We start from the raw sequence: 16,356 nt of genomic DNA, 5'->3' as shown, positions 1-16,356 counted from the left end.
AGACTGCCAAGCATTCATAATGTCTTGGTTCTCTGGGACGGGAGCGTCACCTAGCGGTCCTTCTAGGACATATTGTTTCCTGGCAGCTATGAGGATGATCCTCAGGTTCCGGACCCAGTCCGTATAGTTGCTGCCATCATCTTTCAGCTTGGTTTTCTCTAGGAACGCGTTGAAGTTCATGTTGACATTAGCGTTGGCCATTGATCTAAAAGACATATTTGCAAAGGTTTTAGACTAAGTTCATGATAATAAAGTTCTAATCAAATTATGAACTCCCACTTAGATTAGACATCCCTTTAGTCATCTAAGTGTTACACGATCCGAGTCGACTAGCCCGTGTCCGATCATCACGTGAGACGGACTAGTCATCGTCGGTGAACATTTTCATGTTGATCGTATCTTCCATACGACTCGTGTTCGACCTTTCGGTCTCCGTGTTCCGAGGCCATGTCTGCACATGCTAGGCTCGTCAAGTTAACCCTAAGTGTTTTCGCTGTGTAAAACTGTCTTACACCCGTTGTATGTGAACGTAAGAATCCATCACACCCGATCATCACGTGGTGCTTAGAAACGACGAACTGTAGCAACGGTGCACAGTTAGGGGAGAACACTTCTTGAAATTTTACAAGGGATCATCTTATTTACTACCGTCGTCCTAAGTAAACAAGATGCATAATACATAATAAACATCACATGCAATTATATAGTTGTGACATGATATGGCCAATATCATATAGCTCCATTGATCTTCATCTTCGGGGCTCCATGATCATCTTGTCACCGGCTTGACACCATGATCTCCATCATCATGATCTCCATCATCGCGTCTTCATGAAGTTGTCACGCCAACGACTACTTCTACTTCTATGACTAACGTTTAGCAATAAAGTAAAGTAGTTTACATGACGTTATTCAATGACACGCAGGTCATACAAAAAATAATGACAACTCCTATGGCTCCTGCCGGTTGTCATACTCATCGACATGCAAGTCGTGAATCCTATTACAAAGAACATGATCTCATACATCACAATTCATCATTCATCACAACTTCTGGCCATATCACATCACATGATCAATCGCTGCAAAAACAAGTTAGACGTCCTCTAATTGTTGTTGCATCTTTTACGTGGCTGCAATTGGGTTCTAGCAAGAACGTTTTCTTACCTACGAATCACCACAACGTGATTTTGTCAACTTCTATTTACCCTTCATAAGGGCCCTGTTCATCGATTCCGCTCCAACTAAGGTGGGAGAGACAGACACCCCCCAGCCACCTTATGCAACTTGTGCATGTCAGTCGGTGGAACCGGTCTCACGTAAGTGTACGTGTAAGGTTGGTCCGGGCCGCTTCATCCCACAATACCGTTGAGCAAGAAAAGACTAGTAGAGGCAAGTAAGATGACAAAATCCACGCCCACAACAAAGTTGTGTTCTACTCGTGCAAAGAGAACTACGCATAGACCTAGCTCATGATGCCACTGTTGGGGAACGTTGCAGAAAATTAAAATTTTTCCTACGGTTTCACCAAGATCCATCTATGAGTTCATCTAAGCAACGAGTCTAGGGAGAGAGTTTGCATCTACATACCACTTGTAGATCGCGTGCGGAAGCTTGCAAGGTGATGATGTAGTCGTACTCGACGTGATCCAAATCACCGATGACCAGCGCCGAACGGACGGCACCTCCGCGTTCAACACATGTACGGGACGGGAGACGTCTCCTCCTTCTTGATCCAGCAAGGGGGGAGGAGAGGTTGATGAAGATCCAGCAGCACGACGGCGTGGTGGTGGATGCAGGGCGTCACAGCAGCAGGGCTTCGCCAAGACTACGAGGGAGAGACGTAACGGGGGGAGGTGGAGGCGCCAGGGGCTGGTGTATGAAGTCCCTCCTCTCCCCCACTATATATAGGGGTGCCAGGGGGGGCGCCGGCCCTAGTAGATGAGATCTACTAGGGGGGCGGCGGCCTAGGGGAGGTTTCCCTCCCTCCCAAGGCACCTAGGGGTGCCTTCCACCACTAGGACTCCTCCTAGGGGGAAACCCTAGGCGCATGGGCCTATAGGGGCTGGTGCCCTTGGCCCATGATGGCCAAGGCGCACCCCTACAGCCCATGTGGCCCCCCAGGACAGGTGGCCCCACCCGGTGGACCCCCGGGACCCTTCCGGTGGTCCCGGTACAATACCGATAACCCCGAAACTTGTCCCGATGCCCGAAATAGCACTTCCTATATATAATTCTTTACCTCCGGACCATTCCGGAACTCCTCGTGACGTCCGGGATCTCATCTGGGACTCCGAACAACATTCGGGTCTCTGCATATCCATATCTTCATAACCCTAGCGTCACTGAACCTTAAGTGTGTAGACCCTACGGGTTCGGGAGACATGCAGACATGACCGAGACGCTCTCAGTCAATAACCATCAGCGGGATATGGATACCCATGATGGCTCCCACATGCTCCTCGATGTTGCCATCGGATGAACCACGATGTCGAGGATTCGATCAAACCCTGTATGCAATTCCCTTTGTCAATCGGTATGTTACTTGCCCGAGACTCGATCGTCGGTATCCCAATACCTTGTTCAGTCTCGTTACCGGCAAGTCACTTTACTCGTACCGTAATGCATGATCCCGTGTCCAACACCTTGGTCACATTGAGCTCATTATGATGATGCATTACCGAGTGGGCCCAGAGATACCTCTCCGTCATACGGAGTGACAAATCCCAGTCTCGATCCGTGTCAACCCAACAGCTACTTTCGGAGATACCTGTAATGCACCTTTATAGTCACCCAGTTACGTTGTGACGTTTGATACACCCAAGGCACTCTTACGGTATCCGGGAGTTACACGATCTCATGGTCGAAGGAAGAGATACTTGACACTTGCAAAGCTCTAGCAAAACGAACTACACGATCTTTTATGCTATGCTTAGGATTGGGTCTTGTCCATCACATCATTCTCCTAATGATGTGATCCCGTTATCAACGACATCCAATGTCCATAGTCAGGAAACCATGACTATCTGTTGATCACAACGAGCTGGTCAACTAGAGGCTTACCAGGGACATAGTGTGGTCTAAGTATTCACACGTGTATTACGATTTCCGGATAATATAGTTATAGCATGAATAAAAGACAATTATCATGAACAATGAAATATAATAATACTTTTATTATTGCCTCTAGGGCATATTTCCAACAACAGCCAGGGAAGGATAAAGGCTACAACGAATATACAGGTGATCTCCATTACGAACATTTTATACACCAATCCGCAGCCAACCCCTGGAGGGGGACATGTTTAACAGTCCCATCCCTTGCTTATCGCACTATTTGTATCGTTCTGCATTCATAGCAGCACTTATTGAATAAAACAATGCAGCACCTTTTTGCTTATAATTGCATTTCTTTTTCATACATATGTTCATTTACGACATGTCGCATCCGTACACTTTGGTACGGTTAAAACACACCAGGGGCTTATGTTTCCCGCATCATGGTGTGATAAGTCCGAACACTTTCACAAGTGCGGCACCCCGAACTTATAGCATTATATGCATCAGCTCCGAATCATGTCTTGGGTCAATAGTTGGGTTTGCCCGGCTCCCATATTTTGGTACCTTACGTTCCGCTGTATCGGCTAAGGTAGCACTGGGAGAACCACTGCGATTGCGCCCCAGTTGAGCTGGGTTAACGCCTCAGTGGAGAAAGCTAAAACTGACCGTCATGATGAGGCGAGAGCCGGTCACTGTTCGAGAGGTTTTTGCGAGTCCTTAAAGACTTATGCCGCTTAGAGCGAGGAGCCGGATCTTGTCCGGCCCAGGCGTGGATAGCGCCCCAAATTCGTCCTTCCGAAGACTAGGGGCTTCGCTGAAATTTAAAATTATAGAATTCTATGGCTAAGTGAGAGTGTTCAAGCATTATAAGTTTGGTTGCCTTGTTCGCTGTGTTGAGCGCCTCCCTAGATGGAACCAAAAATGGGAACAAGAGTGCTCAAGTTTATCCTGAACACCCCAGCACTCGTGGCATGGGGGCTGAAGCCGACGACTTGCCATCTCTCAGATTTGATAAACAGCCGCACAGAAGGTAATATTTTAAATTAACAAGCGTTGCTTAGCGCATATGAACTAAGTTTTCAGCGCACAAGATAACAAAATGTGAGTCTACTCAAAAATTACATCTTTGGAGCACTCCCCCGTAATAGTGCAGGCGCCCTTCAGCACACTCTTATAATACATCTCGGGCGTGCGATGCTCCTTGCCCTCTGGTGGCGGGTCCGTCACAAGCTTCTGGGCATCCATCTTGCCCCAGTGCACCTTTGCGCGGGCAAGGGCCTGACGGGCACCCTCAATACAGGCGGAGTTCTTGATGACTTCAACCCACGGGCACGCATCCACCAGCCGCCGCACCAGGCCGAAGTAGCTCCCAGGCATGGCCTCCTTAGGCCACAGCCGAACTATGAGGCCCTTCATGGCCTGTTCGGCCGCCTTGTGGAGCTCGACCAGCTGCTTCAGCTGGTCGCTAAGGGGCACCGGATGTCCGGCCTCAGCATACTGAGACCAGAAGACTTTCTCCGTCGAGCTCCCCTCCTCGGCCCGGTAGAATGCGGCAGCATCGGACACGCTGCAAGGAAGATCTGCAAACGCTCCTGGAGAGATCCGAATTCGGGTAAGCAACAGGTAATTAACACTCACATGCTTACTTTGCATGAAAAATGCCTTACCCGCTGCTATTTTCTTCACCGCCTCAATCTCCTGGAGGGCCTTGTAGGCTTCGGCCTTAGCGGCTTTGGCAGTCTCAAGAGCCATTGCAAGCTCAGACTCTCGAGTCTTCGAGTCACGCTCCAGGCTCTCATGTTTTTTCATGAGATCCTGGAGCTCTTGCTGTACCTCCGCCACCCGCGCCTCCTGCTTCTCTCGCTCGGTGCGCTCCGCGGCCGCATTGCGTTCGGCCGCGGCCACCACCTTTTTCAGGGTCGCCACCTCGTTAGTGGCCCCTGCAATAACCCACGTTATCCTTGTCATTCTTTTTTCAACCAAAATCCTTTTCTATAAGGTACAATTTTAATAAGGTGTTACTCACCTTCCTTGTCCTCGAGCTGCTTCTTGGCACGGCCGAGCTTGTTCTCGGACTGCTCGAGGTTTTCCTTCAAAGTATTAACCTCCGCAGTCAGTGCGGCAGAGGTCAACAGCACAGCCTGCAATCACATATTGACATATTTATTATGACTCCTGCGTATATCTTTTTAGATCCTTAGTCCGGCTTTTCTTTCCGAACACCGAACCGAGCATCAGGGACTACTGTCTATGCGGTACCATTTTATACATATTGAAATACTTACCTCAAAGCCTGTTAGAAGGCTGCTGCAGGCTTCGGTCAGCCCGCTCTTGGCGAGCTGCACCTTCTGAATCACCGCACTCATAACGGTGCGGTGTTCCTCTTCGATGGAGGCGCCATTAAGGGCCTCCAGCAAGCTATCCAGCGCCTCCGGTTGGACAGAGGCTGCCGGCGTCACGGTCTTGCCCTTCTTACGAAGGGGTCGCCCGCCGGACTCCGGAGCCACTGTGGGTTCCGGGGCCGAGTCTGGTGCAAAGTCCGGGAGGTTGTCCTGCGACACCTCCGGGGCCCTCTCCTCCTAGTGGGTCCCTTCCTGGGATCCCACCTCGGCATCGTCCGCGTCACGGGGGGTGGAGGCAGTCGAAAGAGAATCCATATCCGACGCACCTAAGGACCCGCTCGATGAAGCGGGAAGATCATCCTTAGGCAGACTGCAGGGTTGTATGCGGCATTAGAAAGACATTATGTGGCGAAAAATAAAAACCTTGAAGTTATTCGCGAGTCTGGATACTTACGATCTCGCCAGGGGCTTGGCCCTTGGAGGCCAATCCTCGTCGTCGTCACTGGCGTTGGCGGAGCAGTCCGGGGGAAGAGTTTTTCCCTTCTTGGACCCTTCGGCCTCCCTTGTTGGGGAGGCCTTCCTTTTATTCCCTCCCCCCGCTGGGGGAGAGGCTTTCTTCTTCTCCTCATCGCCTTGGTGGGAGGAGTCGGCCTCGGATTCATCATCCGATAGCACCTGAAAACGGGAACTCTTCCGAGTCCCCGTGGCCTTCTTCTTGGCCTTCTTCTCCGGCACCACGTGGGGTGCCGGAGCCAGCAGCCTCGTTAGGCGGGCGTCCGCTGGGTCCTCTGGCAATGGGGCCGGACAGATAGTCCGTTCGTCCTTCGCCAGCCAGTCCTGTCAAAGGTAAAGGGAGTTTAGATCCCACATAGAGTCAAACTATGGAAAACAAGTGGCAAAATCACTTACCTCGTCAGCTGGACGCTGCGAGCAGAATCCGCGATCTTCGGTAGCGGATGCAGGAGCCTCGGCACCCTTGAACAGCACCTTCCAGACATCTTCGTACGTAGTGTCGAAGAGCCCGCTCAGAGTCTGGTGCTGCGCCGGATCGAACTCCCACATGTTGAAGCCCCGTCGTTGGCACGGGAGAATCCGGCGAATGAGCATGACCTGGACTACGTTGACAAGCTTGAGCTTCTTGTCCACCAGCTTCTGGATACAGGCTCGGAGTCCGGTCAGCTCCTCCGAATCCCCCCAGATCCGGCCACTCTCTTTCCAGGAGGTGAGCCGTGTAGGGATGCCGGATCTGAATTCGAGGGCCGCTGCCCAATCAGGGTCACGCGGCTCGGTGATGTAGAACCACCCCGATTGCCACCCCTTGATGGTTTCCACGAAAGTGCCCTCCAGCCACGTAATGTGGGACATCCTGCCCACCATGGCGCCTCCGCACTCCGCTTGGCTGCCCTTCACAACCTTCGGCTTGACACTGAAGGTCCTGAGCCATAAGCCGAAGTGGGGCTGGATGCAGAGGAAGGCCTCGCACACGACGATAAACGCCGAGATGTTGAGGATGAAATTCGGGGCCAGATCATGGAAACCTAGGCCGTAGTAGAACATGAGCCCCCGGACAAAGGGATGAAGTGGGAAGCCCAGTCCGCGGAGGAAATGGGGAAGAAATACTACCCTATCATGGGGCTTGGGGTGGGGACGAGCTCTCCCTCGTCAGGGAGCCAATGCGCGATGTCGCTGGACAAATATTCGGCGTCGCGCAGCTTCTGGATCTGCCCCTCCGTGACGGAGGAGGCCATCCACTTGCCTCCCGCTCCGTACATAGTTGGAGAAGGTTGAGGTGAGAAGTGCGGACTTGGGCGCTGGAGCTCGAGTTCGCGGAGATGGATAAGCCAAGGAGGAAGAAGGCACAGGTAAAAGGGTTGGATCTTTATCCCCTTATATGGGCGGACAAAAACATGTGTCCCCACCGGCCTGGTAAAACTCGCTTATCTCCCAAGCGTCACAATCAATGGCGCGGTTGGGTTACCCACGTCCGTATTGATGGGAATCCCGGAATAAGGGGAACACGATCTCTGCTTCGACAAGACGTGCCAAGGAAACCGCTTCGCTAAACGCGCGGAGGTGGAACAATAAAAACAATTCGAGTAAAGGCTTGGTAATGGTGTAACGTCACGCCACAAAATACGTCAGCAGATTGAACTTGTGTAATATTATTCTCTCTACGGTGGTATGTGGAATTTATTTTGCAGAGCCGGACACTATCCTGGTGTTCACAATCTTCTATAAATTATTCGAAGGAAGAACCCGCCTTGCAATGCCGAAGACAACATGCGCGCCGGACTCGTCGTCATTGAAGCCTGGTTCAGGGGCTACTGAGGGAGTTCCGGACTAGGGGGTGTCCGGATAGCCGAACTATCATCATCGGCCGGACTCCAAGACTATGAAGATAGAAGATTGAAGACTTCGTCCCGTGTCCGGATGGGACTTTCCTTGGCGTGGAAGGCAAGCTTGGCGATACGGATATGTAGATTTCCTACCATTGTAACCGACTCTGTGTAACCCTAGCCCTCTCCGGTATCTATATAAACCGGATGGCCTTAGTCAATAGGACGAACAACAATCATACCATAGGCTAGCTTCTAGGGTTTAGCCTCCTTGATCTCGTGGTAGATCCACTCTTGTAATACACATTATCAATATTAATCAAGCAGGACGTAGGGTTTTACCTCCATCAAGAGGGCCCGAACCTGGGTAAAACATCGTGTCCCTTGTCTCCTGTTACCATCCGCCTAGACGCACAGTTCGGGACCCCCTACCCGAGATCCGCCGGTTTTGACACCGACAGTGGTCGATTCGATGCGGTTTTGGAAATCCTTTTGAGGGTATTTTCGGTGCTGCTGCTGGATGTACTGGCGGAATGAATGATGTATGCCATCTGTTCTAACTTATTAATCTCGTCTACTGTTTGTAGGTCCCAGTTTTGTGGTTGTGCTTCTTCTCAAACATCACACTTTTAGCATTATTATGTATGTTTCTAACTAAACAGAAAAGTTTCTATCATTCGAAAATTAATTTCATCTTTATAATTTTCAGTTTAGGTGCTGCCTTTGTGTGTTAATCATTAAGCACTAGATAGCCCCTTATATGGCTGGTTCTTTTGTGATGCTCTCCTAAGGCGCCATACTACCCTCTTATGTGACAAATGGTTTCTCTCTCTCAGAGATGGAACTGTTGTACTCTATATTGCAGCTTGCAGCATCCGGTGAGAAACCAAGGCAGTTCCTCAGCATGGCATATAACTCTCTTGACATGATTCTTTCACAAGTACCTGATAGCAATTTGAGACATGCCTCGGTTTGGAATAGGTCTGCATCATGGAGGTCTAAATGTTGGAGATAGATCCTTGGTCGAGGAACTCTTTTCAAACAACAAGATTCACGTGTGCTCTTCTTTGATAACATGTTCTTTGCTGCACTTCAGTATGGTTATTGCAGTCTATTTTATCTGAACTTGGTCACATAGTTGAGCAAAATGTAACCTCTAGCTTGCTCGAGGAGTACTATGTTCTTAACATTGGTTCAAGTAGTGCAGTTCAGGATGGTCCTAATTGTGTGCAATCAGCCAACCATTTAGTAGAACACTCACCTAGAACTGCAGCGCATCTATATGCCAGCAGCCAGCCTCTCACACTCAACTTTGCTGTTTGCGACTTAGTGAGCTACTCTGTTGTGTGTTGTAGGGAATCTGGGATTCTAAAATCCAGGTTTTATTCACTTCGTTGGAGGCTTCTTAGGATGCTAACTTTGCGTTGGTCATGTGCTTGTTATAAGTACATTATGCGTGCCTGTATCCAGGATACCTTGTGAAGAGACTGCACATATCTATAATTTTGTTGGACGGTTTATCCTAAAGATCATGGTCGTGTAAGTATAATACTTACTCTTTTGTGAACAGCAATGGCCTTATGTTGTAAAGTGTTATTTGACATGCACTTTGGAAGAAACACATTCCTCTGCGTCGTGCGTGAATAAGGATATGAACCATTATTATACAAGCAATTCTTGTAGTCATGGCGATATGTCCACTTGCTGTAGATGGTTTTCTTTTGCGCTTCATACGTCTTGTGTTGGAGTCGTTCATGAAGTAATACAATGCTAGTTGTGTCCTGTTAAAGAGTATTTATGCTTTATTTTTTGTTGCTTTAGTTGTACTATCAGATGATTCTTTTGTCCTTAATTACTGGTTGCTTCCTGCTTGTTTTTCTTCTTCACGCCGTATGAAAATGGAATTGCTTGTTTGTATGCCTTTTTTCATTGATAAAGTTGTCTAATATATACCTTGTTCAACTATTCCCCAATTTTTCATAATGGTACGAGCAACATTTCCCTAATATGTGTGGTTCATGTTTAATTGACCTTCTGATCTATGTTTGCTCCATAGGTAGATACCACTGTTTGAACTATGATTCTTGTGCGTGCGCGCACGCTGACAGTATCAAGGCGGACTACACGGGAAAGATGGCTCTAACCCTGCCTCCTCGGCTATGATCGTCGGCTGGCGGCGACGAGCCCTGAGTTCAGCTTGTTGAAGTGCGGCCAAATTTTTTGGAGTTAATTTATCATGTTCTTTGATACCCATTTAGAATCCATCTCTCGCCCTTGCTCTCTCTCCGTCGGGACGCGAGCGCTAGGTACTGCTGCTCAATGGTCGTTGGTGTCAGTCGTGAATTCGCAATGATCAATGTGATCCAGCTAATTTGACGAGCCATCTGTGCGCATATGTTGCAACGTGCCACCGAGCTTGCTTATCTGTTCTCATGCCTTCTTGTGGCTCATGTACTCTGTAGTGAGCAAATGTTTGTACCAACAATCTTGTACATGATATCGTTTTCATTGATTTTGAAGCTACTGTAAAATCTGTATGTACTATGGTTGACTTGTCGATTTCTCGGGAGGAGGGGGGCAGCTGCAAGTCTGATAGTATTTCTGGGCTAAAAAGTTGGACCAAATCATGGTGATGCGAGCATGGTGAAAACACATTGGCTGTAGAGCCTAAAGTTATTTACCTGATGTCGCGGACTACCAAATAATATAATTTTTTTATTCTATAATTCTTCCTCACTAGGGCATTTTTTCTGTACAAATTTTTTGAAATTTCACCATCAACAGTTTCTTTTGCATCCCTGAGTATTCCTTAGTTTAACCTTCACATCTAATATTTGCCCATATGATCTGTCATTTCAGCCGGTGCGAGTTTGTCTTTTTAGTAGCAAGGCTTCAAAGTTGATGAATGATGAAGCCAGGCAAGCGAAGATTGTCAAGTTCCCAGAGTCTATTTGGAAGCTGACAATACATGCTCTGCCTGTCCAGGCATGGGCCCTATTGATAATAAAAGCAGGAACCATGGTGGTTAGATACAATGCAATACTTCGATGTCTGGCCGAATCAACGTTAACCCGTGAGTGCAAAGTATACTTATATAATTTTCTTAAATATACTCCCTCCATTTTTAAATATAAGACCTTTTAGAGATTTTGATATGGACTACGTACGGATGTATATAGATATATTTTAGAGTGTAGATTCACTCATTTTTCTATGTATGTAGCCCGTAGTGAAATCTTTAAAAGGTCTTGTACTCCCTCCATCCAGAAATACTTGTCAAAGGAATGGATGTATCTTGACGTATTTTTAGTTCTATATACATTCATTTTTATCCGTTTCTCAGAGACAGGGGGAGTATGTGTAGGCATTCTCACTTCTGTAGCTCATTGGTTAAGAGGTACGAGTGGGTGGCCAGCTGCAAGAACAGTTGAATGTTACAACTATCAACACCGTGACAACTAGGCTGATATAAGTTGCCGACCTGAGTATCTGACATGTCATGGTGTTATAATTCATCTTTGATGTTCCACGAGGATGACCTTTGGTGGAAGTGTCACTTGTTTTCACTTGGAAATGTTCATGTTGTTTCTAAATCTCTGATAAGAAGGTGACCTTTCGTAGTTTTTCTTAGATTTCAATGATGGTAACATATTAGAAACATCAGATTATCTTTTGATGATGCATTGATAAGCATGTCGATTATAGTTTCTCTTTGTTTGTCATGTGGCAGTTACCATGAAACACTTGAATTGATCAGAGCTATTTTGTCGAATAAATAAACTTATATTTGGACTTACATAAGTGTGTTTTTGATTTTTGTTCGCTCATGCCAAAAGATTGGCTGAACTCTGAGATTGGCACATGATTGATTTTGACGTGCTTATCTTTTGATCGAATACCGTGTTTTCAACATGCATGTAGGATGGGGTGGCGCTTACGTATTAGGATGGCCAACATTGAAATTTAAGTGCCTGTGCACCTGGCTTGTGATCAATTGTTTGTAGGAGGTTCCTGGAATTTAATCATATTTTTGGCATTCTGGCAGCGTTTGATTGAAGCCGGTCATGAACTGATTGTTGATGCATGCAAAGTGGAAATGCATAAGGCTTAAAAGATCATCTAAGGAATTCCTTCCGCTTAAAGATCACCATCGGTCTACTTGAGTGGACTCATCCAACGTCAGGTCTGCCTTCTTACTCTAATGAGTGCAATTTGCTGATGTTATTACAAGGGTTTTCGTTTTATATTGGAAATAATATATGATTAGCAAGTGAGTCCTGCTTCGGTACAACCCCCCATCTAAAACGTATAGAGGGTAGTATCGACATTTCACATATCATATCTTTTTTTGTATGTACGATGGGTTGTCCGCGAGACGTATACGCTAAAACGTATAGAGGGTAGTATCGACATTTCACATATCGTATCTTTTGGGACACCTCAGGCTACTATGCTACATTCAACATTTGATTCATCTTATTCACGCGGCAGATGTGACGCAAAAAAACAGAACCGCCAGGGATCAAATCAGACCACTTCATCATCATTCGATTTGTAGAAACTTTCTTTTGTTGTTGCGGAAATTCGATTTGTAGAAACTGACAGACCATCCCATTGGAAGGCATAGAACGTGCGCCAGCAAAGCTTTTCCCTTACATGATTGGTGGAAACTAATAAGTAATAACTGCACATAGATCACGTGAATTGGAAAACAAATCACTGATTTAAGGAAGCAAAATAAATCTTAGAAAACTAATTCAAGATTTTAAAGGAAAATAATCAATCTAGCGAAATTTGTATTCAATATTACCAAAATTTACTTCCAGTGCAGCTAAAAAACACCCAAAAAAATTCATCTCTATTCATTTGCACCACCAAAACTATGTTAAAATTTTGCCTCCACATCAACTCAAAATTAACATGCTTCATTGGTCCGTATAACATATTTCCAACGACCTAAATATTTGCTTCATTCCCATCTCCAAAATCATAGGCTTCGTATTCTCATATCACATGTATTATGTATTCACCATAATATTAGCTTCAAGTCTGGTATCCATGTGCTTGCTTCCTTATGTTCTTTATTATACAAGCTCGTAGCCATTGCCGGCCGAGGGTGTGTTGTTAGCTGACACGGTGAAGTTGTTGAAAAGTTATACAAGCTCGTAGTCTTTACAATTTTCAATTTTGTCCCTTATTAGTTATGTTAAAAACTTAAAATAACAGTTTTAAGTACCTACCTAAATTATGATTTTAAATATATTTTCCTTCAAACCTGGCATAGATGGTTGGACATTATGAAACTTGCATATGGTGTCGGAATTCATTCAAACATAGCATGGATGCCTACCACGGGCATGCCCACCTGCTGACAAAAGTTAGATCATTTCATGCATGTCAATGAATAGACCATTTTCAATGGAGAGTGTTCGGGTAGGCGAGAAGAGTCCGTTTGAGACCATTTTTTTCGGCATCCATCACATGACCCAAATTTATTCCATGAGCTTATATGGCCAATTCAAGGCACCATCCCAAGTTGTTCGAGTTTTCGAAAAAAATCATTTTCTGGAGTTCTCTTGGTGAAAAAGGACCGACAAATGGTCGGACGTGTCGCAACATGCAAACGATGTCGGAAGTCGTTCAAACCTGGGATGGATGCCTCATGTGTCTGTACCAGGCTGCTGAAAAAAGTTGGGGTCATTTATCCATAGTCCAAAAACCCACTGGTTGAGAGGAGTATGATAGACTAGGCCAGACAAGTCCCATGAGCATGTAGTTTTTCCCAATTTGAAAGCTTCTGTTATTTGTAACTTCTGCCATTATCAACCAACATGAACATTTTGTTGTGAACTAACCATGTCTTGAAATTTGTGAACAATTTTGAAATTTCAATTGTGTATGAAAATTTTACAAGTTTGAACACCTTCTCCAAAATTGATAACAAATTCCCAAACATTGATGAAAATTTTGAACGAGAATAGGAAACAACGTAATTTTCTATAAAATTATCATTTTTTTAAACACAAGCATTTCTTCTATTTGTGAACAAAATATTCGAAAACATGGGCATTTTTTGAGATTCCGGAATATTTTTAAAATTCTAAAAAATATTTGAAAACAAGAAAATTTTAGGGTTTTCCAAATAATTTTCCAAAGTTTTGAACAAGTTTCGAAAAGAATTAAAAAAATTAGGAAAAAATGCTTAGCCGCTGGCTTAACTAGGGGACGACATCGATCCCATCCGGCGCCTGTTGGGGGAAACTCTATTGGACGCTTATTATGTCAAACAGTCCCTTTTTCACACACACACACACACCCAATCGATACGAGTGAGCATGAGCCAGCCCATTTCAATCTGTTTGTTGCCTCTGTATATGCCGGTTTTCAGAACCTTTTAGATGGTTTCAGGCCAGTTTTTACCTGTTTCCGCAATGTTTAAAAATGTTCATGAACCATTTTGTTTTTCAGAATCACAAAGTTCAAAAAATGTTCAACATATTTATTTATTTACTCAGAATTTTTTTAAAGTTTGAAAATATAAAAAATGGACGCATTTCAAAGAAGTTTGAAGTTTCAAAATAGTTTGTGTTCTAAAAACTGTCAGAATTTTAAAAAAGTCTAATTATTTTAAATCGGTTCGGAGTTTATAAATGTGTTCCACTTTTTGGAATTTTTTTTTGAATTTTAAAACTTTTGTTTACAATTTGGAAAAATGTCGGCGTTTTAAAAAGGTCACGTTCTAATTTCCAAAAAAATGGTCAACCATGTCACTGGTCATAGTTCTTAAAAGGCCTCGCTGCTGTTTAGTTAGGATGGCTTATTCTAGTGGTTGTGCTCGTTTGTGTTATTGTGGAGGTCTTGTTCTTGATTCCTGCTGGAAGCAATTTTTTTAGGATTTTCCACTCTTTCACTACAAGTCCACTACACAGCAGTTTTACTACAAGTCTACTACACATCGTTTGCTGCTGGGCCGGCCTAGTTTCCTGCTCACTGTTGTACGGTCCGAACGACGTATTTCGTAAAAGCACCATCCTACCTTTCTTATGAAGGGGTATGGGCAGATTTGATCTGTCTATGTGTTTATGTGTTTAAGGGGTTGTACCGAAGAAGAAGCGTTAACAAGGATCGTCATAGCTTATCAGGGTTCAGAGAGCTGTTTAAAGCCGAAAATTTCCGTGTAGCAGGCCACTTCACTAGCCGTGCATTCCAGGCAAACCAATTGTTTCGAGGTGGGATCTTGGAAAGTGCAGTGCCGTAATTAGTACAGGGAGGTTGGAATATGTGCTGGTTGGAAGATGTGCTCGCAGAAGACTACATTTAATTACAAACTTGTTTATTTGCTAATAAAAGTTATTTCTGCCTCCCACTTACCTATTTTCTGAGATTATGTCGATATTTTTTGGATGGCCGCTTCCACAACTTTTTGTAGTGCATATTTGCTAACACCACTGCCTTATTAGTTGGTTTAACTACATTTAGTTAGACTGCAGAGAAAGCATCTACAATTTGGTGCCAGAATCACCCTAAAGAATAATGGTTAACTAGCAGAATTAACATCTGGGTAGGAGATTGCATATGGAGCTAGGATGAATTTCGATTTGTCACTTTTTTGGAAACTAATCAGCTATACCATGTTTGTTGATTATTAGGAGTTTAAATAAGGAGCTACGCTGAGGTTTCACCTATTAGGCTATAAATTTGTTTGTTGTGTTAGGCTGATGCGGACAATATTGTTTGACTTATACAATGGTACTTGGAATGTTGGTCTTCCTCTTTGTGTATGTTAGATGATAAGATAACGGAATTGATATCTTTAATTCCTTGATGGAATATGTTACATTGAACATCTTTAGGGCGACGTGTTGTTGTAATATGTTTATTGTAAGAACAAATTGTTTTCGTGCCATTTGAATGGAACATGCCAATGGATTTTGACATGCATTGTTGTATGTTAAACATTAAGGGTTTCATACACCCGTCAAAGTAGATGATTTCACGGCAACATCAAATAATACACAAAGCACGCTACTTAGTACAATATACATCTAGATACATTCTCTTTTATTCATTTTGATGACAAGTATTTCCGGACGGAGGGAGTACAAATAGTAGAGTGAAAGAGGCGTGTCCTACCTGACATCGCCTCAGCTTTCTCTCAGGAGGCGTCACCGGTGACGCCCCAGCCGCTAGTTTACATACTACTCCGTATGATACAAGGTATGGCCATAGCCTATCAACATGCGGAGCAAACGAGTACATGTGCAGTCGGATTCCTTGAAGGTTTAGTCCATCTTAACAGGTGATACCTTATCCCGGCCTGCATGTGATCATCTAGCAATGCAAGTTAAGTTTCCAATGAAAGGACGCGAGTTTATATTCCCAAAAGCTCACTGGATTTCGGAATATAGCAGGAGATTGTCGAGTACTGCTATTCGGCTGTTTGGCTTTAAAAGCATCTACGGCTGGACTTGACAAATCCGGCCCTTCAAACGACCACGAACAGTGACCGGTCATGCCTAAAAAAATGCATTTCACGTCCAGATATCTCAAATTAGAAACCTCAAATCCATATTATTACATGCAACGCAGCGATCTTTGAACGGAGCTTCGTCTGGTTC

The sequence above is a fragment of the Triticum dicoccoides genome, chromosome 2B (assembly GCF_002162155.2).
Source record: "Triticum dicoccoides isolate Atlit2015 ecotype Zavitan chromosome 2B, WEW_v2.0, whole genome shotgun sequence".
In the NCBI taxonomy this organism is placed as follows: Eukaryota; Viridiplantae; Streptophyta; class Magnoliopsida; order Poales; family Poaceae; genus Triticum; species Triticum dicoccoides.
The sequence above is the reverse complement of the archived record's forward strand: the minus strand, read 5'-3'. Positions refer to the sequence as shown.